Source organism: Schistocerca gregaria, chromosome 5 (assembly GCF_023897955.1).
Source record: "Schistocerca gregaria isolate iqSchGreg1 chromosome 5, iqSchGreg1.2, whole genome shotgun sequence".
In the NCBI taxonomy this organism is placed as follows: domain Eukaryota; kingdom Metazoa; phylum Arthropoda; class Insecta; order Orthoptera; family Acrididae; genus Schistocerca; species Schistocerca gregaria.
This window is the reverse complement of record NC_064924.1, coordinates 406,380,230-406,405,670: the sequence shown is the minus strand read 5'-3', so window position 1 is coordinate 406,405,670 and position 25,441 is coordinate 406,380,230. Positions and strand designations below refer to the sequence as shown.

The 25,441-nt window shown below is 40.6% G+C and overlaps 1 protein-coding gene across 5 annotated transcripts in view; it reads right to left on the bottom strand.

Moving 5' to 3' along the window:
- The window catches only part of LOC126272409 (forkhead box protein B2-like), a 637,167-nt gene that overhangs the window by 432,402 nt on the left and 179,324 nt on the right, over positions 1-25,441 (bottom strand). For 4 of the 5 annotated variants that reach the window (XM_049975239.1, XM_049975241.1, XM_049975238.1 and 1 more), the window contains exon 5: positions 12,793-12,835. The gene's annotated coding sequence lies outside the window, so the exon portion shown is untranslated. Of the gene's footprint in view, positions 1-12,750; positions 12,836-25,441 lie in introns of those variants that run through there. The other variant, XM_049975237.1, reaches the window with a different exon arrangement.

Here is a 25,441-nt window from a genome sequence, read left to right as displayed (position 1 = left end):
TTTCAAGTTGTATCCAGTGGATGAACGAGTAGGGATATGGAGACAATCTCATGAATCCACGGACCCTGCATGTCAGCAGGGAACTGTTCAAGCTGGTGGAGTCTTTGTCATGGTGTGGAGCGGATGTGAATGGAGTGAAACGAAAATGAAATGTCGTGTGGCTAGGGCCTGCCGTCGGGTAGACCGTTCGCCTGGTGCAGGTCTTTGGAGTTGACGCCACTTCGGTGACCGCTCGGTGATGGGGATGAAACGATGATGATGAGGACAATACAACAGTCCCTGAGCGGAGTTAATCTGCGACCCAGCCGGGAATTGAACCCGGGACCTTAGGATTGACATTCCGTCACACTGACCACTCAGCCACCGGGGCCGGACATTGGAGTGATATGGGTCCTCTAATACGTCTAGATACGACTCTGGCAGGTGACACGTACATAAGAATCCTGTCTGATCGCCTGAATCCATTCCTGTCGATTGTGCATTCCGACGGACTTGGGCAGTTCCAGCAGGACAGTGCGTCATTCCACAAGTCCAGAATTGCTAAAGAGTGGCCTCAGGAATACTCTTCTGAGTTTAAACACTTCCGCTGGCCAACAAACTCCCCAGACCATGATCATTATTGAGCATATATGGGATGCCTTGCATGGTGCTGTTCAGAAGACATCTCCTCCCCCTCGCACTCTTACGAATTTAAGGACAGCCGTGCAGTATTCATGGCGTCAGCTCCCTTCAGCAATACTTCTGACATTAGTCGAGTCCACGCCACGTCGTGTTGCGGCACTTCTACATGCTCGCGGTGACACTACACGATACTGAGCAGGTGTGCCAGTTCCTTTGGCTCTTCAGCGTAGGCGTCCTGATGCTTCTGATCAGGTGGTACAGAATGACGAACAACGGACTTGCACATCTCGTTTATTCGTAGAAAAATCTTTAAACTCAGTTTTCCACTGCCGTTCGTGGCGCCACCACGCTTTTAGCGCCCTCACACGGACAGCATGGGCGCGGCCCTCGAATACGAGGAAGGAGGCGCGGCGCGGGCGCCGGAGCGTCGGCTTGAGGCCGCGTGCTGGCCGTAACTCAGCCACTCGTATCTTATCCGCCGCATCTGGCGCCGGCCGGCTCCTCTCAAAGGAGCCCGCCCGCACGCACGGCCGGCACGCACCTCTCACACACGCGCGCGCCCTCTCTCACACTCACACTCACACTCACACACGCACACACACACACACACACACACACACACAAGCGAGCACTCGGTCAGAGGTGCGCCGCTTCCCGGAGCTGCTACTCGCGAAAAATCTCCTACCGGCGCCGCAATTACGATGCGGCAGCGCGATAGTTTCGGCGGCGCAGACAGCAGCGCGGCGGCGGCGGCGGCGGCGGCGGCGGCGGCGGCGAACACTGAGCCTATTGGTATTGGCCGCACCAGGGGAAAACCTCGTTAATGGAGCGCATTAAGCTCGCTTTGTAATTACGGGAGGCGCGGGCCGGCCATTAAGTTTAATTGGGTCCGCTACGCGGCAGTCTCCCGTCTGGTTCAAAAGCAGGCTGGCCTTTCCTTTTCAGCTACCGCGCAGTCGGTACCGAGGCTCTTGAGACACTCTGCTTTTCTTTTCAACCGAAATGATACGCTTTTGAGAAACTGGTTGCCGCCGCTTTGTACACTTCAGCTCGTTTGGCGTTAACGTGACTGCCAGGCTCTGACACGGGTGTAAGGCAGGGTTCTCCCTCATAAGCGTTGTGATTCAACGTGAACTTCGCAAAACAGGAAGAGAGAGGTTTTCAGAAGAGGAGGTATAGTGCAGGGGGAATTGATACGGAATTTTCCTGCCCTATTTATTTTTCTAAGGAAATGAAGTCCTATGCTCCTTGGCAGAGCGTAGGAGAACGATGCAGGAGACCCGCACCGGCCTACTAGGCAAGGTCCTAATGGAGGTGGCTTTCCGTTGTCTTCCTCCAACCATAATGTGGATAAATGATGATCATGAAAAAAACCAACAGCACCCAGTATCTTGGGGCACGTGGAAATCCCTGACCCTCCTGGGAATCGAACCCGGGACCCAGTGCTCGGGAAGCGAGAACGCTACCGCGAGACTACGAGCAGGCAGACTACTTTTCTGTGGTTTTCCTTACTTCCCTGTTAGAAGATACACAGTGTGCTCGGAAACACCATTTACAAACTTCTAGCACTTGCAGGACCGTTTCCGTTCTACGACGGTTTCAGTTCATATGTTAATTCGTCCACTTATTCTTGAGCAATTGAATTACGCTTCACGCAGTACAATTGTTAGGTATCAGTTCGAAAGGAAACATAACGAAACATCTATTTATCGCTTAAGCATTTTTATTTCTATTAACAATTAAACAGCACGTTCTGTATGTACAATATCCTGGACTCTTTTTTGTTTCAGTATAATGTTAAAACGTAATGTTTAAGTGTTAATACAAACGAATGTACTAAAGTGATAATTAGATGTTTCGCTGTGTTTCCTTTCGGATTGTTATCTAGAAATTGTACTCCATCACTCCTGATTCATATCCTCAAGCAGAAGCAGACGCGGACGCGTTCAACATCTGAATTGAACCCATCGTAGAATGGAAACGGTACGTTTCCTATTCGAAATATTATGTTCCCACACCCATCTACAAGTCCAAGAAGTTTTTAATGGGAATTTACGAACACTATATATGTAAATTTGCACACATATAACTATTGCACGTACACTGCCAGATAAATGATGTGAAGCACCCGGGAGATTTGGTAAAGTACGTAATGTAACTTGCTACACGTCCATACCATCAGCAGATATGTAAATGATTATGGTAGCAACTCTCTGTAGCGGGCAGCAAGGACACCTGAACGCATTAGCGTTGTTTGTTTTTAGTGATTTTACCAGACCCGGTCGTATATGTTAGCTGACTAAACAGCGCCAGATGTTGAGTGATAACTGTGAAGAACACGAAGATAAGGTGTACTCATGCGAGCAGAATTACCAGCATCTGACACTATTTGCCGGCTGTGGTGGCCGAGCGGTTCTAGGCGCTTCAGTTCGGAACCGCGCCACTGCTACGGTCACAGGTTCGAACCCTGCCTTGGGCATGGATGTGTGTGATGTCCTTAGGTTAGTTAGGTTTAAGTAGTTCTAAGTTCTAGGGCACTGATGACCTCAGATGTTAAGTCCCATAGTGCTCAGAGCTATTTCAACCATTTTGACACTATTTGAATCAGTCATCATCACGGACCTACATTTGCCTGGCTTGTCGATTCGTGCAATATCCAGATTTTTGGGTGGCAGTGGCCCATTGTTGAACTGCATTGGAACATGAGAGCAGGCATACTCATCTCCAAAGGATCACTGTATTGTGCACCAAGGATGTTATAACCCCTTCACTTCTGAGCCTGCCATCCTGTAACATGTGTCGTACGTCCGACCTTTGTATCTGCACAGTGAGTGTACTAATGTATGCAAACTTAGCTTACCACTTAGCGCGAAAATGGACAAAACATATGAATTGTCTTCTCAAGCTCAGGATGTCAAACAGACATTCTAAATAAATACGGCCCAGGCCCTGTAAGGCAGCTAATATCAGGTGCGGATCGTAAAACAAATCATTAGAAATGCTGCTGTCACGTACATAGAACGCATGAATCAATAAAATTGAAAGTTTGGGGTCTATTCCAGAAAGAAAAAACAGCTATTCCCTTTTTTTAAATTCTACATATAGTTTATCAACTGTTGGTTTCTGGGGTCCAGTGACAAACAACAATCATGTTCAATTACTTTTGCCACTCAATAACAAAATATTTACTACACCATACTATACAGCTAAGGTGATAACATTACAGCTCAGATGCTTTTCATTAATCATTAATGTTATTGTCCGCTATGGTGCTTAATATGGTCAAGAATATTCACTTTTAGGTAGCATAAGCTATCAAATTTTTTTACAATTTTGCAGGTGTGAATGCTGTGTATTTGAAAGTTTATATCTGTGTTGTGAACACAATGGTGTCACCAAAATAGAGATAAGTATCGTGAGAACGTTGTAAGGAAGCAAAATAAATGAGTAAACTAAAGAGAATAACGATACAATTATAGAACATATGCAAACGCTTATGTTCGCAGATGACGTAGCCTGATGACATACAGCCTTTGGAAACTTGTTGAAAGAAATGGACGGCATATATATAGCATAGGGATAAGCAAAACTAAGATGTTGAAGAGTAGCAGAATGAAGAAAGCCACTTGCATGAAATCAGAATTCTCCTACGTTGGCAGTAAGATTTCACAGGATTGGCAAAACAAGGAAGTTATCAGAAGTAGATCCTTACAGTCAATTAGCACTTTCCTTCAACCATGGAGCTCTACTGGTATTAGATACTAACGTGGAAATACGGAAAAAATTTCGTGGAGTGGAAGTGAAAGGTTGACTATTGGACATACGAACAAGAATAAACTGCAAGCAAGTCATACATGTTGCTAATATAGAACGTTAAAAATTAATTTGTCAGAGAAAGTATGTATAAAAAATAGTGAAAATGATAACGGAAGACAGATGTTGCGAGCTACTTCCGTAGTCACTCATATAGCAGTCCTACAACGTGAGCGCAGGCTGTACTGACGCCACTGTATAATTACTTTGGTGGATACGTGTCCCACAGCGAGCTGCTGCTCGGTAACAGAACTTACGTGTACTCAACCCTAAGCTGACATCGATGTGGTCTCGGCGACGCTATGCGCCACTTCGATTGTAATTTCTTTTCCTTCGCAGATTTAGCGCTTGTTGCTGGAAAACAACTTCACTTGCATGTGGTAGACGATGGACTAGCGGACTGTGATGCGGTTCTCTTGAGTGTCAAAAGGAATACTATTAATTTTAGCGCTAAGAACCGGAGGGGCCCAAACAACACTGTCATCAAATGGTTCAAATGGCTCTGAGCACTATGGGACTTAACATCTGTGGTCATCAGTCCCCTAGAACTTAGAACTACTTAAACCTAACTAACCTAAGGACATCACACCCATCCATGCCCGAGGCAAGATTCGAACCTGCGACCGTAGCGGTCACGCGGTTCCAGACTAAAACGCCTAGAACCGCACGGCCACACCGGCCGGCAACACTGCCATCAGTTTAAGATTTTAGCATGTATAGATGCTCCTGACATCTGTTGATCTTATGGTGAACCAGCTTTACTTATATGTGTAACCCCACACTGCACATCCGATTCCTCGGATATTCAGTTTCGTAAGGGTCCAAACACGAAGAATAATTTTGTTGCTCGCACTGCTCAATTGTTATCTAGGATACACATTATTTAGTTCTACATAATGTACCCAGTAGTAATACTTGTGTGTGTGTGTGTGTGGTATCTGTTCTTTATGTTCTGATTTAGTTTCACATTAATTACAAACTTCACAAGTGTAAAATGACGCTATCGTGAGTAGAATATACAAAAAAATTTTGTGAATTAACCTTAATAATAAATATAATCTTAAAAATTGATTAATATGTTGTAACATAAAGTGGGTACATTATTTGTTCATAGGAAGTACAGAATGAGACTTGATTAAAAAACAGTTCAGACCTATGACACTGGTAGTTTGTCTGGAACTTTGATTTTCGTAATATCTATTTTCCTCAAAATTTTGTTTCTGTGCTGTGGATTCTTATGGTTCTCAGTGTCTCAGTTGATGTTAACTCGACACAGCCAAATGTACTGTCCTGTTACAATGAACAAATGGAAAAACACTCATAACTTCGGCTACTGTTACTTCTACATATACTACGTAAAAATCATTTGTGATTTGGCATAATTTCAAAGCCCCTTACACTCTCTCTCAGGTACCTATTTGTTTAACGGCACATAAAATGAATGTGCGATATTAATAACTTCATCACAACTGACACTTAAGGTGTCCCAGGCAAAACTCGAGCCAAGTCTGAATTGCTAATGCGTCAAGTCAGCTTCAGAGTTTCAACTACATGCGGATATTTTTGGCTCTATATCATGTCGACAGTTATTTTAGAAAACTTTTATTTTCCAGTTAGTTAAAAACTCGAATTACAACAGGAAATTTGTTAAAAGACTTAATCTTTAGATCAAGTCAGTGGTCGTACGTTTTTTGTTTAGCAGTAATTGTTAAAGTATTCTGTCCCTGTGCTCAAACTGCCAGTGTTTTACGTCGTCTCATTACTAGCCCACCCGAGCCTCTCACGCGGACCACTTTCCAATTCCACTGTACTCTACTACAGCAACATCTATTACAATAGATCACATCTTCACACATCTATCTGTGGGAACTTTTACTTTGTGCCTTCCAGGTTGTTCGCGCCCCTTACTCCTCAAGGCTAAATATTTCGCATCCACATTTAATTTAGTTTATAATAAATGTATTGAAATGTATAGAATTTCTCATATTTCTTTTTGAAACAGATCATTTTGAGAGATATCGATAAAGCTATGATCGCTTGATTCGGAATGAAGCCTAATGGCCTTTTGATATTAACTGATGAAAAAAGAGAGCATTATTACGATACATTCATTTCATCGTTTCATTCACCTACTAACAGAATATTCTAAACTACTATTACTTCCCTTTCATATGTTTAAGTTTAGTGTAGATTACTCGATATTGAAAGCTGCTGGTATCGCAGTGAGGACTACAAAAGAGGATACCAGGGGTAGCACAGTACTCCATCAAAGTACTCCTCATCCAGAATTGTTTCCTGATAAGCCCTATATATGAAATCATTATTTCTCTCTGTAGAGGTAAGTTGTAAGAAATCGGAAGAAATATTTTTTACAGTCGATATTACCCACTTTCTGCACGTAGATGTAGTTGTGTGTATCAGACCTTTTTGAAATGTTGCCACTGTAAGTCAGTTGCATTACCGGAATAGAAGTATCTTCTTTTCTTTTTTTTTTAAGTCAGTCCGTCCGCCGGTCGCAACACATATCTTCATAAACTTCTGTTTTAATGTTGAAGCATAAAACCCAACTTTTCGCTGATACGCGATAGTCTCTTGTAAATTCTACTCAGAAAATGCGCTCATTTAATTTACACGGAGAATAAATAAACTGACCATCCTGAAAAAGCAGTATAGCACCGCTCACGGAGAGGTCCCGAAGAATAAGTCTAGAGGTGTGTTGCATTAGAATCATCCGTTCGTGGAATGTGATCTTTTTTAATAGAGGATGTACCGTTTGAATGTTACTGAGGAGAGAAGAAGGTAAAATCCAATGCAGGTCAAGCGAGGCCATCAGAAACATATTAATGACTATGACTATTATATTAGGTGAGCTTTATTGGAAACAAAATGCGTACAGTAATATTTCTCATTTAATTTAATGTTTGTGAAAAACAAGTTTCCCGGAAATAGACCGTTATAGAAATATATATTTTCACGATATCCCTGTAGGCCTACCACATTTGGTTTAACTCATCTTATACCTACAGAAAGAATAAGAGATATGTAGAAAAGAATAACAGGTACTACCTACCCCCAACTCTAACTTGGTGATCTTCCGCTTTATGGCCCTCGAGACAAGTAAAACCAAAACCAAACGAGGTATAAAGAAGCATCACTTAAATCATTTCTCCTAACGGGACTGCTGCCATATGATAGTTATTTGTGAAAACTGTGATTGCCGCCACGTCTGTTACCAGTCCTTATTGAACACTGTTTGGCACGTATGCACGCTTGCTCTAACAGTACGCAATCAAACCATACCTGAAGTTTTAGTATGAAATATATAACTGGCATCTGATTACAGAGAATAGTACTACAGAGTTTTTAGGATTAACAAATTGTTCTTAAGTACCTAGTAAGTGACTAAACATTTCAGAAAATGTATCCACGCTGTTGCAATAAACTAGTATATATCAGTCTCTTTTATTTCTGAAGAGAAGAATTTTATGTACGTGTAATGTTACTGTCCAATTCACAAAATGGAGATACATTTTTGCTATGGGTTTTAGAGCTGCTGCATCGTTACAGGTCTACTACCGTCAAAATATCATTATTCGGCAGCCCAGTATAGATGTTACGGAGATGACTTCAAACCTTCCCTATTGTGACAGATAGCGAGCGGTGCAAACAATACTTGCCCTGATGTATGGATCCCAGATTCATGGACTCCATTGTGTTTTGTAATCGATGACACCATCTTTTATGTGGATTTCAAAAAATGGTTCAAATGGCTCTGAGCACTATGGGACTCAACTACTGTGGTCATCAGTTCCCTAGAACTTAGAACTACTTAAACTTAACTAACCTAAGGACATCACACACATCCATGCCCGAGGCAGGATTCGAGACTGCGACCGTAGCATATGTGGATTTATACCGTACTTAAAATATGGCTGACGTCCTTTATCACTGGCTACAAACACAAAATATTGCTAACTGACGACAGCCGTAATCTTCGATTTTCGTTGACTGATGTGTTTTTCAGACAATTTTAATACAGTCCACGAACAAAGGAAAGCTCAAATTTGGCATCACTCTTAGTCCTATCTTAGTCTCAAATGGCCTCAAAAATCCACCTAGTCACCACCACATTAAGTCCACTAATCAAATTCCCAAATTCCCACTTTGCTCATCGTGGAAATCCTAGGTGCCTTGTCGCACTGTCACACCACACCGGCAGTTATCGTAGTTTCGGTCGCCAGGCGTGTTTTGCGTACATATGAGCCAAGTGAATAGCAAACATCTTTACTTCACATTAACATTATTATGCCAGAGTGATTTGGTTGAGCGGGTAAGGGTGCTCTAGAAATTCAGAAAAATTGTGTTTCACCCGCCACTGGCTAAGACTTTTTTGTGGCTCGTAGTTTGTGTTTCCAATTAAAATACTTTCCGTGTGCGTAAAGTGCGAAATAGCACTGTAGTTTAGATTCCAGGGTCAATAAGTTCAATTACCGTGTTTGGAAAACTAAGTGACAAGTATCTTAATAGGCAGGATAAAAACAAATGCGTACCATGTCCATGCCTACTAAAGTACTGTGATCTGATAATCAACTTAAGGATTGAGACGGCTTTTACTCTTGTTCTGTGGCAAACAAATATCCAATGTTCGTGTCGGTAGCCTAGTGGCTTACCGCGTAACTGTTGTTATCGTCTAAGTACGGAAACCAACGTAGAATGGTTACACAGACTGTTGTTCTCTCATTTATAGTCCTAAGAATAAAAATGAAATGGTTGACTAAGATGAAACATCCCTTTCAAGATATTCCCCCAACATTGTTAATTAGGGGCAGACACTGCGGCCATCAGTAGTTGGTTCTTACATCGCGAGCCTTACACCTACATCGGGTAAAATACTGTCACTCAGGGAGGCTAGGTGAGGTTAGTCCGCTCCTGAATTAACCACTTGAGTCAGCATCTAGACATTCTCCTACCTGCTCCGTCTGCATTCTTCTGATAATGTTCCTCTGAGTCGGTGGTGCAGTTGTGTTGTAAACTGGTAAAGTGTAGCTTCTGATAGGAACGCAGGTAGCTACCCTTAACAAACGTAAAAACAGGAATGCCATCACAGTGAATGTACTGACAATAACTACCATGAACGTTACAAAGATACAGTTCTAATAATAATTTAAATAATTAAATAGAAAATGGAAAGTATTAAGAATGTTGTCTACAAGGATATCTCAGTTGAATTCTATCTAAGCGTCGACTGTCTGACTCTATGCATTGAAAAACCTGCTGTTCAACATCGCACAGTTTCGTACTGCTTCGTATACTCTCTGGCGACTTAGTCCCACTCATTCATATAGGAAGATTCGAAGTTCACTGTATAGGAATAACGCCACAGTTACTGCCCATGACTGATAGACTCACCCTGACAAACGCTGCAGGCGAAAGCAATAGTCCTCTATACACTGAGACGAAGTTCGTGGGATAGCGATATGCACATGTACAGATGGCGGTAGTATCGCCTATACAAGGTACAAAAGGCAGTGCACTGGCGTAGCTGTCATTGGTACACAGTTGTTTTACGTGAAAAAGTTTCCGACGTGATTTTGGCCACACGACGGGATTTACCAGACCTTGAAGGCAAAAAGGTAGTTGGAGCTACACGCATGGGACATTCAATTTCGGAAATCGTTAGGGAAGTCAATATTCCGAGATCCAAAGCGTCAAGTGTGTGCCGAGAACACCACATTTCAGGTATTACCTCTCTCCACGGACAATGCAGTGGCCGACTGTCTGCACTTCGGTACTTGCATGGAGTTGTCAGTACTAACAGACAAGCAGCACTACGTGAAATAGCTGCAGTAATCGATGTGGGACGTACGACGAACGTATGTGTTAGGACAGTGCGGCTAAATTTGATGTTAATGGGCTATGGCAGCAGACAACAGACACGAGTGGCTTCGCTAATAGCACGTCACCTGTCACGCATCTTCTAGGCTCTTGACCATATCTGTTGGATCTTAGACGACTGGAAACCCGTAGCTTGGTTTTTGAGTCCCGATTTCAGTTGATAAAAGCTGATGGTAGCGTTCGAATGTGGCGAAGAGGCCACGAAGCCATGGATCCAAGTTCTCAACAACGCACTGTGCAAGCCTGTGGTGGCTCCATAATGGCCGCGCGGGATTAGCCGAGCGGTCTGTGGCACTGGTCTGTGCGGCTGGTCCCGGCGGAGGTTCAAGTCCTCCCTCGGGCATGGCTGTGTGTGTTTTCCCTCAGGATAATTTATGTTAAATAGTGTGTGAGGTCACGGACTGATGACCTTAGCATTTAAGTCCCATAAGATTTCGCACACATTTGAACATTTTTTGCTCCATAATGATGTGGGCTGTGTTTACATGGAGTATATTGGGTACTCTGGTCCAAGTGAACCGATCATTGTTTGGAAATGGTTATGTTAGGCGATTTGGAGATCACCTGCAGCCATTCAGGGACTTCATGTTCCCAAAGAATGATGTAATTTTTATGGATGACAGTGCGCAATGTCAGCGGCCACAACTGTGAGCGACTTTCTTAAAGAACATTCTGGAATGGTCTGGTTACGCAGATCGCCCGACATGAGTCCCATCGAACTTTTGTGGCAAATGAACGAGCGGCAGTTCACACACAAAATCCTACACCGGCAACACTTTCGCAATTATGGACGGCTGCAGGGGCAGGACGGCTCAGTATTGCTGCAGGGGCTTCCAGCGACTTATCAGTCCCAGCCACGTCGAATTTCTGCACTGCGCCGAGCAAAATGAGGTCCAACAGCATATTAGGACGTATCTTACGATTTTGGTCATCTCAGTGTCGAGCAGCGACAACACTGAGACGTTGCCATAGAGACGTGATTGATTCACGCCTAAGCACGTAGCAGCCGCGTCTAGATCATTTAGTCAGGGCTCTTTCTCCCCGACGCTATTATACATTCGTCCATATGAAAAGCATTTCGCTACGATCCTGTAGCTCTGTGAGCTACTGCTACAGACAATACCGCATTGTCAGAGTCTTGGAAACAAAAAAATTAAAAGGCATGATTGTAACAAGGAACATCACAAACTCCCAAATCCATATATTGTAACAAAAGCACCGCAGGCAACTGGTGTATTTAAGAACTGTGCCGAATAATATAAATCTCATTTGCAAACGTGACAACACACAGGGCAACATCGTCATCATCACCTGCTGCATTGAAATCAGTAGCTGCCAGCCAGAAACGGTCAAATGCAGGAGAAAATGGCACATATGCATGAACCAGGTCATTCTTTCCTGACAATAGAAAAAATGCACGATGTTTATGACATATGAGCAGCTTCCGGCACAAACGAGCAGCCAAGTGTTCACTGCTTCATCATCCAGCACAGTCAAACACTAGAGGAAGCAATACTGTAGGTGCAGTAATAATACTATGGATAAACTGTTTTATCTGTGCTATGAGAAAACGGAGGGTTTGTAGCTAGTAATTGAAGTTGTTACATGAACATGATGTTGTAGATTTATAAATTAGTCATTTCTTCCTTTTCGTCTTTTCTAATTAACAAATAAGTGCTATGAGATTTGTAACTTAATGGATCCGAGACAGCCACCAGCTGTTTCTTTTTTGTAGCGTAATATATAAGGTAGTATTTCCAACACAGTGTTTAAGCAGATAGTCTGAACATTAATAAAAAGTTCTCTGTAAATTAAAACGTCTTAACAGCAGATTTTTTAACTCGATGTAAATATTACGCTCTTGCTGCTCTGAAATAACTTTCGCTAAAATTCATTATGATCTGTTCAATGATTAATTGTAAGTCAAAATATTACCTGTCACACAGATCTTTTTAAAAAAAAGACACGTTCTCAAGACCTCTTAAAATCTCTGCTTCCACAGTGACATTTAAATTTACTATTCAGGTCGGACAAACAATTGCATTTTAGTGGGTAGACTGTGAGAGTACAGCACTTCATCCTCTCCTCTCAAAAACGTAATAAAATATATGGTGTCTCATGTAAGAATTATCCTTAACAGCATTCTTCCAAGTTTTTCGTAACTAATGGGGGAAAAGTGTTCAGGTGCTACTAGAAAAAGTAAACACATTTCAAGTATTTTCGCACAGAGTAACAAATAATCGTAATTATTATCTTTATTTCTCTCGAATATCTCATAAATAATTGTACATTGACATTTGTTTGAATATGTACAGCGATTCCCAGCACATCAAGCTTCGGTGGTGGAGACTGATTGGGATGCACTCACAGGAACACCACAACATAGTTATCATTCCGACGCTACACTTCCACAGCTCATGTATAACTGGACACAGGAAACACTGATACAAGTCTGAAACTCACCCTCAGATACCAATGTTCCTCTCAGCCGAGCTCCCCTACGGTCCTGAAACAAATAAAATATAATGTTATTTTAGAGACCAATTTTTTAAACTAGTGTAAGGAACACTGTCATATATTACATTTCTCCCAAATATTCTAACATCAACATTTTATGTTGAGTCATGTTTTATGTTGAGTCATGTTGAGTCATTGTTTACCTTTATTATAGTCTATCAAGTGCGTTCACTACACGGAAATTCACATCGTATCAGAGTCCTAGTTACCTGAATTTATTGCATTAAATGCCTTAACGAGAACGCAAAAGACAAGAATATCTAAGTGTTTGAAATAATCACCGAATATTAAATGAGCAAATCGCTTAAATGTGTGAGCAGAACTTCTGTGGCCAAACGTTAATCGCTGCCCTCAGCCATTTTATGTTAGTTGTATAATAATTACAGTTTTCTTTCTGGCAGTTACCAGCACAGCGCCTGCTTCGCTAATGTAGAGCACAAAAGGTTATCACTCTTTAAGAGCTTTGTAAGATCTAGTAAAACGTTAGCATAGCAACAATGCAACATCTGTCTGATATTACTCGCAGTCACGTCAACACAGCAGTACACACTTATCAGATAACATAGTGTAAATGGTTTGATTCGTTCTCATCCGCAGCGAAAACTGTTAGGGTTCCGTTCGTTTTAAAACAAACAAAAAAAAAGTTTTGGGCTAATATTACTGTCATTTGTCGTGTACGCGCAGCCTGAGTTTATTAATTATTAACAAGTCTAAAACACACTAGAGACGTTCGAACGGAAGAACATGACAGAAACCATCTTGTCACACTACTTTGATTTAAAAATGCTATAATGAGAATCACATTCTACAGACGCATCTTAAATAAAGTGAAAATTCATGATCTCTTAATTATCTGACATATCATCCACAATGAAAAAGTGGTAATAGGAAGTGCCTCATTAGGTTGTGGAGAAAAGCAGAATTATTAAACGCAGTTTTCTGGGGTGAAATATTACTCATTTCTCTGCAATGGCTCTTTCAGTATTTATGAAGCTAAATGGTACTTTTTGTTAATATTGAGAACCCATCGACAGAGCAATCATTGCCGACGGAGCTATATTTTAGTACCAACGATATGGTAAAGGGATTGCATTTAATTTTTATACATCGGAATTGCGCCTTCCGTAAGACCGAAGCTTATCCCCCCCCCCCCCCCCCCCCCGTCATAAAGTAAAACACAATTACTACAACAGCAAATGGATTCTTCTTACTGTAGATGTCTATAACGAAACAGCCGGCCACTTTAATCGCTGCTGACTCAATGATTTGCTGTCTATTGATAGCAGGGGGCACCATTAAGGACCATTCCCTTGAAGGCCTGTTTCTTTTGTTCAAGCACATTCTGGTATATGTTTGTGTCTACAGTAGCAATTTATTCATTTTTGCCTGATGGCTACCTGTTTCGGTACACGGGGTTATCCTCGAACCATCTGCTGATCAATAAATTTAATTACGTATTCATGTCAGCAGTCCAAGAGAAATTTACAGGAATACTATCGCTGATGACAGCAAACGCCTGGTGTACAGTGAACCTTAAAATATAAGACAGCCTTCTATCCCTTGCACGCAGTCGTCATTCTAGCTTCCCCAGCAGGTGTGCCAAGTACTAAAAGGAATGGTCAGTGTTGAGCTTTAAACAGCGGTAAATTGTGGCCAACGGTGATAAGAGTGCACTCTTTGTAAAGTTTATTTTATTTATTAATTATTAATTGTTATTATTATTATTATTATTATTATTATTATTATTCTTTCTCTTCTCAGACGTTATGTCTGGTCAAAAATGGAAAGTGACGCGGACCTTGATCAAGCGTCACTTCCTCTTAACTGTACGGTATATGTTACATTGCATTTAGGAACTTTCGGGTAACTGAACATGTATCAATAATTACAGATTTCTGTAGTTGTATATATATGGTCTGATGTAGCTGTATTGCGCTGATGTACTGGTGGATATTGTGTGGTATGACTCCTGTAGTTGATAGTATAATTGGTATAATGTCAACTTTATCCTGATGCCACATGTCCTTGACTTCCTCAGCCAGTTGGATGTATTTTTCAATTTTTCTCCTGTTTTCATCTATATATTTGTTGTATTGGGTATGGATATTTCGGTTAGTTGTGTTAAATTCTTCTTTTTATGATGTCTGGTTTGTTATGTGGTGTTGTTTTATCTGTTATAATGCATCTGTTCCACTATAATTTGTATTCATTATTCTCCAGTACATTTTGTGGTACATCCTTGTATGTGGGAACATGTTGCTTTATTAGTTTATGTTGTATGGTAAGTTGTTGATGTATTATTTTTGTTACATTATCATGTCTTCTGGGGTATTCTGTATTTGTTAGTATTGTACATCCGCTTGTTATGTGATCTACTGTTTCTATTTGTTTATTATTATATTATTATTATTATTACTATTATTATTATTTTTTCTTTAAAAAAATCACAATATAAAAAAATATCTGAAGTAGCATAGCATTTCAAATTAAGAAATTATATAACAAAATACTCCCAACTGTAATAAAAAATTAAAAGCAAAATCGCAAATGTGTTTAGCCAAGTTTATATTTTACGTTGTATGCGGTTTATACCACTATAAAACATGGCTCTGACCATGCAGTTAAGCAAGTTGTCTTACAATAATAGCGTTAAATAATAGAAACGCAAAAGCATGTTTTTATTGAAAAGAAATCTTGCGACCTGAAGCACTAGCGACGTACTGTAGCTATATATTACTTTGCAGTCGATGGTTGTTGGCCGCATATCCGGTTTCCAGTTTATTCAAGCTGTGTAAATATGTAGTCTGGGACTCTCGGTGGCACAGGAGCGTACATTCTCGACGCCGTGCCGCAGCACATGGACCGTCCACGGCGGCGGTAATCTCCCCACGTTGGTAACATGCAGTTGTGAAAGGCTGCATCGATGGACTTTGATATTAGGGACCGCTAAGAATCACAAACAAACGAGCAGTACTGGAAACATTATCCTATTGTGGCACTGTAATCCAGTTATTATGTTCTGAACCTGGCGGTGCTGTATGTCTATAATTGATGAGCCGATTTTAAGTACACACATTTGTGATTCTGCTTTTAATTTTTTATTACAGCTGGGACTATTTTCTTAGTAATTTTTTAATTTCAAATACTATGCTATTTTCAGATACCTTTTACTTTGTGACTTTTTAAAGAGGTAATAATAATAATAATAATAGTAAATAAAATAAACTCTGTACATAGGAGGCACTATTAACACCACTGGCCGCAACTTAGGTCTATTTCAAGTTCAACATTGACTTTTTCTTTTAGTGTTTGACATATCTACTTGGGAAGCAAGCGTAACGACTGCGTGCCAGGGTCAAGAGGTTCAATGTGTATCAAGCGTCTGATGTCATAAAGAACAATATTTTTGTAAATTGCTCTTGCAATAGTGTTCTAAGTATTCAATTGGATTTTTTGATCACGGAATGGCCTGGGAATGGTACTCTATACCGAAACCGGTAGCCAGTAGGCAAAATAAATAAACTGCGACTGCAGACACAAACATATACTTCTTGAGCGCTGTACTGGTCGCTGTTCCAACGACAATACGTCAGGAACATGTATTAAATTCCTTGAGTTACGAAAAGCTGTTGACACAGTTTCACAAAACAAACGATTGCGGAAAATAGGCGATGTTATGCGGCTCGACTGAAGACTTACAGACGACTACAAAGTCCTTGCTCATAAGATGACATTGTCTGAAGCGAAGATCGTTCGTCGCACTTTCAGAAAACTGTTCAGGAGACATTGTTGTTGTTTGGGATGTTTGAAAGGATGTAGCTGCATACAGAAACACAGGGCTATATCTAGACAATTGTAATTGTTAATAGTCGCAACGGGTGTGGCAACTTGACTTTTACCGAGATCGTAGCACGCATGCAATTTGTAATAGCGTTTAAGTTATAATTAACTTTCAGAGCTGGTGAAGATATATTTGGGGTGTAATTGTCTGATTTTTTTTAGTATTGTACGAAGCCAAAAATATCATACATACCGAAACTTTATACCATACATACTAACATTATATCACTACAACATGTGTTTACGAGACCTATTGGAGGCAACCGTGGAACAGGTCATATAAATTGATAGCCTCACCAAACGGAATGAATGAATACAGGAGCAGAAAGTGCTTGAGCCCACTGGCTCTACCGGGCACGGCGCAGAGCTACGTTAAGACGTATTCAGCGAGGTTATGATAAGGATGGTGGAAGCCTTCAGTACTACATCAGTAGAGGGTCTTCTCGTTATCCTGGGAATATGCCACCTTGACATTACAGTCAGATGTCTTTCGCAACATATTTGTTACCAGTAGAAAGGTAAAGTACATAAATTACGGGTTAGAACATAGATAATAAATTAGACCTTCGCAAGTGAGCACTTGAAGAATCCCCACGGGAGTGGGGCAGTGGAACTACAGGGCTCTGATTATAGAGTCTAGTTACTATAACTGGATCACATCCTTCTCAGTACAGGTAGGGATTATTTTATGACAGGACACAGCCTGTACCCTAAAACCTTACCTTCACAGAACAAGAAAGAGATCATGAGCCCTTTGTGAATGTGCTGGTTCAGCATCTACTGAGCATGTCAGAGGAAAACGCAGTTATTAATCGGGAATACGGATACACTCATGGTCCTCAGTGATGTAAAAAAAAAAAAAAAAAATCGTAGTTCGTAAGAAATATTGGAGACCTAAACAGAAATCTGAGAGGTGTTTACAACGGAGGGACGGTGCATGTGAGGGAAAGATACCAGTGACGTGGAGGTGTGAATAACCTTCAGCAGTATGAGAGGTTGGTGAGGGATCGAATAGAGTGATGCGATACACAATATTGACAGTGACCAGGACAAATAAATCAATGAATATAAGCACTGAAGGAATGCGATAGATGAAGTATTTGGTGTACAGAAGCACATGAAATTGTAATTTAGTTGAAAATAAACAGATTGGTGACTAGTAACTGGATATTATGTTCATCTGCTAGGGCTTGTGATGATGTTTCGCACAGTCGCTTAGTTACTGGATAGTTAATTACTTACAATATTTAGTGTTTACTCTTACATATGTAGAATCAAATATTCTGAGAATATGTATACATTTTTGGTACTCAACGCTTTAAGAAGCAACACTCCTTCTTATCGGACGCCTAGCGAGGAATACAAATAGTGTGTACAGGGATAACATTTGCAGGAGATGCAGAACTGGTTGTAAACTAAACTCAAAGCAATACCGATGTGGCTGAAAACTAAAGCGCAACAAAACAAAACACATTAGAACAACTTGTAGAGTGGTGTGTGGTACGGTCTGATTAAGACACAAACGAAGGCAGGTTTTCAGAGCCCAATATCTAAACCTGTATATGAAATTTACGAATCTGAAGATTATTTGCTAGCATCAGGAAGATGGAAGGGCTTCGCACCAAGACTGCATGTTGATCCTCAACGAAGATAAATGTAATTCGGTTAAACAGACAAAAAACACCATGCCGTTTGACCACAGAATCATAAAACAGCCGTTCGAGGTAAGACACCCTGCAAGTAGGAAAGAGCATCCCTAGAGATCAATTTAAGCTGGTATGCTCACATTAGCTTTAGTGCAAGCTCGATACGCAGTCACAAAATTATTTTTGTTGAACATTATTTACCATTCTGCAAATCAAATATCGAAAAAGCGGGACACTTGTTTATTAGTGTTGAAATGCCCCCTTAGAATAATTATACACGACTGTGCTTAAACTGACACACAATATTTTTAACTCAACGGAATCTGACTATTAATAATCCCTACAAAAGAATGGCCCTGACTAACATTAAACTATACCTTTCACAAATCACTTACCCCACAAAAATCTTCGTTACTCAAGCTACTGCAATACAGCGAGCGCCACTACTGCCAGCTAAATAAAAGATTCAAACTACTGAAGGCACTAACTACTGATAGGCATAGTTAGCAAATGAAAGATTTTGATAGAGAAAAAACAATGTATTTACCTTAATATTGTTTAAAAGTCATATTATATATATATCAGTCCATGACATCCAGTCTTACAAATTTTAAAACTCCGCCATTTCTCTCCCCACATCCACCACTGCTGGCGGCTCACCTCCAACTGCGCAACGCTACGCGCTGTTAACATCCATTTGCCCAACACTACAGTGGCAGACAACAATGCAAAATAGCCACAGACTGCGCACAGCACAGCCAGTGATTTTTCATACATTGCGCTACGTGGCGTTACCGATAAGAAAACCTAAACAGCCTACTTACAGTGTAACTGCTTCTGGAAGAGTTCAAACATCTTCAGGTACAAGTAATATACAATAACTAAGATAAGAACACAACCGATATTACTATATATTTTTAATTATTCGTTCTGTTCCATATTTGAGCGTTTCAGCATCTGTGTTGCCTGTATTATTGTTTGATTTCGCTTATAATGTACACACGCATTTTTACTGACTGAAGTCATCACAGTTTACCAGCAACCTTCCAGTTTTCTAGCTAGAACGCTGACGATGTAGCTACATGTATTTAAGTTGGATGTAAGGAATACTATTTTCAGAATTGTCCAGACAAGTATTTATAGCTACGGTATATAAACGATGTTATTTTCATTGTGTAAGACCTGACAAGGTTGTTAATCTCAATCGTGTAAATGAAGTATTCAGTTGTAAATCAGTAATAAATGTGTACCAAATGACAGATAATGAGTTCGAATCCTAACAAAGAAGGTAACTATAGAATTACGAGATTATAGAACCTGAGATGTACCCCGAGCAAAACATATGTAAAAGTCAGCATAATTACTGACTATCGGATTGTTCAGTTTTATTTAAAACTAAGAACACGTTTTGAACGCGAGAAATGTCATTTAATAGTGTACATGATTTATATGTTCAAGAATCTGAAATTAGTGTTAAAATGTAAATGACATACGGTTCGCTGGGACATTCCAAGGGAAGCCGGGTTGAGCGGCATACACGTCCCAGCTGAACTGGCGTTCTTACTCCGCGAACATTGGTCCGTTTCGTTGCGGATGTGTGAGAGGAGTTGTCGGGAATGTGTCCTTGTGGAATGTAGGTGAGTGTAATGGATGAATCTATAATCTAGCGTTTGTGTAGGATGATGATAATGATGAGAGAAGGGAGAAGGTACCGGCACTCAGCTCACGCCTCTCAAATAGCACGAAGGGGGCCGCCGGGCTTAACGCCCCCGTTTCACGAAGGGACCAGCATCAACAGTGTCACATGCGCTCAGTACATGAAACGACGTACACAGATTTGGAATGTGGTCCAGGACACTGCCACAAAAACTGGTGCTCAGGAAATTCACGCAGCTACCTATTTCTCCTCTAGCAGGCCAAATACTGGGAGTGAAAATTTGTTACAGCCCAAGGATTCTAGCCGGCGTACCTCTAAATCAAGTTCCACCGTGCAACCGTCCATTGTAGGGATCGAATCCACAACCTTTGGATTTCTTTCCCCGTCCCCTGTCTTATGAAACTATGCGCCTAGGAATACTTTTTTTTCATGGGGTCGTGGACCTGTCTCCTTACCTATCTAAGTTTAATCTTCAAAAATAAAAGAAAATAAAATTTACCCCTACTTGGCACCGCCAGTTTAACCCTACCAAAAAAAAGACACGATATGTCCCTCTTGAGTCATTGCCTTTAGCTATTCCCAGAAATTCTCCCAAGGCGGTAGGCTCCAGGAGTTTATAATTTGTTTTCTATTTATTCATTCATTTTTATTTACGTGATTATAATCAGTAAATGTCTACAAATGAAAATGCTGTAAAATGGAATGTTACAATAAAAATAAGATTCAAAGCATAAACTAAAATAACTCTGTACATTGCTTGCGCTACTTCAGCTAAAACAATCTTGTCCATTGTCACTCACGTTTTCTGTTTTCTATAATGACGTCGAAAATACCTACAATCGACTTACGCTGCGTTGCCAATGCCTCAATGAATGTAGCGTTCCTTGAGTCAGCCAATCGCATTCCTTTCGCACTGTGCTGTATGTTACACTGAGTCTGGCAGTCCCTAACTAACACAGGGATGGGGAGGGGAGGGGATGTTACATAAACACTGCATCACTAATTTGCAAAAAGCGTACGGTACCTCGGTGTGCGTTCAAGATGTGTTAGCAGCCTTGGCTGTTAATGTTGATTTTCCTAAGTTGTAACTTTTTTACTACAGAGGTATTTTGAGCTGCTTAAGTTACTGTTGTTAGACGACCACCACCCCTACCGAATCTACTTGTGTGCTGGACCGAGGCTATAATCTAGAAGTTTAGATTTCGTTAGCAATGCTATTACTGTGTGAGCTGTCCAGGCACTAATGCGATCCGCTTTCACAGCTTTAATTCTTCCAGTGCCCCTGTCCTACACTTAAATTTCATAGAAACTGTCCTACATACATGTCCGACCTAGTACTTCTGGAAGAATGGACATCGGAGATAAATACCTAAGGCATAGTCTACGAGTTATTTTCAGGGCGAATCTTTCACTTTTCCAGGCTCTGTGTTCCTAACAGATTGAAACTGTTTCCTAGAATGAATCCTGGAACGCTGACTTCTATGGAAAATGGTTTTACCCCAGCCGCAACCAAGATGTTTTAATTGCAGGATGACTCCTCTACACTGCAGTGGAGTCTGAAACTTCGTGACATTTTAACCTCTGTGTCAGACTGAGATTCACACTTACAAGCACCAAATTTCGCAGGAAAATGATCCGCCGACCGAACTGTCCGGGCAAAGTATTCAGAACAACTTCTGTGAAGTCTGGAAGGCATGAGAGACGTAGTAACGTCGTGCCCGGATACCTCGGTCGGAAGAGCATTTTGCCAAGACACGTGAATGTTCGTAGTGTGATTCTCGATCCAGCGCACAGTTTTAATATGCCATGAAGTTTCAGCTTTCAGCTACACGTACTCATGAGCCCTAACCACACCAGACGTACACTGCTCCCATTTAATTATTTCTCATTATTTTAAAAACTGCATGACGCAGACCTGTACTAATATTTTATCATTATTACTACCGCTTTCGGTAATATACCACCTTCTCGGCATGAAAAAAAAAAATATTACTCACGTGTAATATTAATCTTCTACATACCGAGAAGATAGTATATTACACAAACCGGAAGTAACAATGAAAAAGAATTAGTACAGTTCTGTGTCACAAGCTCAAGCCAAAGGCAAAGGAGTAATAACAAATCAACAATAAAATTGATAATTTATAAAACCAACTATATTAAAACTACCCATTAAAACAATAAAAAATAAAAAATCAAAGTTAATGTAACATCGTATGAAATAGTCGGAACAATGTAACGTAAGGAATCTAATAATGAATAATTTGAATTAAGCATACATTTTAAAAAAATACAATAATACTATCGGAATTCGCCTGAAAAATTTCCTATCAGATGAGATCTCTGACATGAGCAAATGAAATAAATTTTTCTTAAAGGTTATATTTGTTGTAGAAAAATTTGTTACGCTTCACAATGAGACAATATATATATATATATATATATATATATATATATATATATATATATATATATATATATATATATATGTGTGTGTGTGTGTGTGTGTGTGTGTGTGCGTGCGTGTTCTAGAGAGGTGACTGATAAGATCACAAAAACTGTTGAGGTATATACCTTCTCAACTCAGTGTAAACGTCGTAGGGAGGAATAAGGAATAACAGACATAAAACAGTTTCGAAAACTTTCATTGGTGAGGAATAGGCTGGATTTATAAAAGGAAAATCAAACACAGACAATATGTGTACTCTGCAACAAGTATTAGAAAAAAGACGAAAATATAACCTACAGATAACAGCATTTATAAATTTTGTTAAATCATTTCACACTGTGGACAATAACAAAATTGGAACAATAATGGAAACCAATGGATAAGAGGCCTATACAAAGATTCGAATATGATAATAAATACAGCTGAAACAAGAACAGAAAAAAATTTAATTTGTAAATGATTAATATATGCGTTAATGAATTATACTGAATTCAAGGCAACACTCACAAAAGACATCGTTATTGAATAAAAGGTCGGCTTGTTAGGCAAAAGATTTTTTCTTCCATATAGACTCAAATGTTTTAGCACGTTTGTGCTGTCTTCAGAGAGTTTTCCCAGTTTGAATTTTTTGTTTGTTTACATTACAGGTTTATTCAGGACCCTCTCTACTTTTAACTTATCATCAGCAAATTTTGCTCACAAATCCTTTTTCATTTGCATTCTCAAGAGTTGTGAAGCGCACGGAAAGAACGAGTCTGGACACACAACAACAGTTACAGCTAATCGATATTATTTACAAGTGAGGTTCTGCAAAATATGTTTATAGTTCTTAAATCAGTTACGTAACATATGAGAATCTTAAATTTTATGACGACCACTTTTCAAGTGGTATATTAATCTGAACTTCAATTTTTCAGAAGTTACGCAATAATCATGTTCTAAGCATTGACGAAAATAAATTATTGTAGTAATATATTTAATTTACTTCATTGTCATTGTTGTTATAATGGAAAACCTAGGCATCTGTAGCACGTTACAGCTTGGAGTAACAGAAGTTATATTTGCAGGGAAAGGTAGGGGAGGAGTGTATATACTAACTATGAACATGGATAATCTGCAGAGACTACTCCATACCAAACTTAGTAAAGGTACTGTGGAGGGTATTTAGATTAGAATCATGCAACTCCCTATCCCGTCAAAGATTAAACATATTTTGAACGTCACTATCAAACAGTGACCTCAGCGAGAACCTAAGGCTGTATCCGCGCCTGATGACAGGATATGTGTTAAGTTTTCAGAGAATCACTTCCATGGTACTACAGGGAGCCGTAGAGGGCAAAAATTGTAGGCGAAGACAGATATTCCAGCAAGCAACTGAAACTGTAAATCCCACTCTGAGACGGGGAGAAATTTAGAGCGGAGCAAATAGTAGCAGGCCGCATTTGGACAGCAAGAGGAGTGAGGATAAAAAAGAACATCTGGAGACAATGAAAAAAGAAAATATTCCTAGAATAAATAAACTATCGCGATATTTTAGTGCCTTTGTTGTTAAGAAGAACGATGCAATTTTCTTCAGAAATACATGCATCTCCGAAGGAATAGGCACTGCAGCGACTGCAACCTTTATGAAATACATGAAATTTATTTGCAGTTGCGAATACGAACAACCATCAGTTGTATAATGGTATGACTACAATGAAAATTTTTGCCTGACCGGTGGTCGAACCGGGATTCCCCCCTTTACACGAGCGGTGGTTTTAACCCCTTTGCTATCCCTGCATGATTCTCGACCAGACCCGTATTAAAATTTCCTCCCATGTACGGGAATTGTACAGTGTGTGTACAAGAATAGGTTGCGGAACATGAACGATGACATATGGACGTCTGTGTACGACCGTGAATCGTGCACGGATAGCCAAAGCGACTACTGCGACCGCCCACGAGAAGTGGGAAACCGGGATTTTGGAGTCCCATCCGGCACGAATTTTCATCGTCACCATTCCCTTATACAGCTGATGCTTGTTCGCTTTCGTAACTGCGAATACATTTCATTAATAAAATGTCGAACGATCTGTCAGAGGAACACAGAACTGGTGAGGAAGCAGGAAACCACTACCTGACCACGGCAGCACGCGCGGAATGAGGCCTTAATCCATTATCCCGCTTGCTACGCTGTTCAGCTGGCCCGACCTCAATTAGTGATGATAATTAGACCGAGAAAGTAGCCGCCGGACAGCACGCGCCCTGCGTTAGCCGCCCAACATCTGGCATCTGCGGTTCCTCATGATGCGCGTGTCCACTCGACGCGCCGCAGTCACGGTCACCATTAACACCGGAGTCCGTGTCTTTCTCGCTTTTTCATCCGCTCTCCCTCCTATCTCTTCTTCCGCCTTTTCTTTTACGTTCCGGACGATAGTGAGGCGAATATCACACACTGAGATCTGGCCTGCGAGTCTGAGATAAGACTCTCTACTGATGTCCGTGCATAATCTTCGTTTCCGGAGATAAAATCGACGGATCTTTCTCTCTCCCCCTCTTTAGCTGTAATGGATATTGCGGAGTTCCGCGTGGTCAGGAACTACGCTCTTCCTCGGTCATTGACTCAAATGATGTACAAGTCGGGCCGAAAAGCGGCGACTCATTTCCATCTTCTCGGTTTCGTCTTCGTCCATAGTTCAAGATTTAATGTGGCCACACGTACACCTATACTCTGCAAACTACAGTGAAGTGTACGGCAGAAGGTACATCCCATTGTATTATCTTCCAGTGTGGGAAGAATAATAGTTTGAACGCCTCTGCTGGCCGTGATTAGTTTAATCTTCTCTTCGTGATCGTCATGTGAGCGATAAATAGATAGTTTTGGTATTATCCTCGAATCATCACTTAACGTTAGTACTGGAAAATTTCTAAGACAGCTATCCTGGGATAGCTTGCAACTCTCTTCAGCCTTCTGCCAGTTTAGTTCTTTCAGCAGCTTCATGACACTCTGCCATGGCTTAAAAA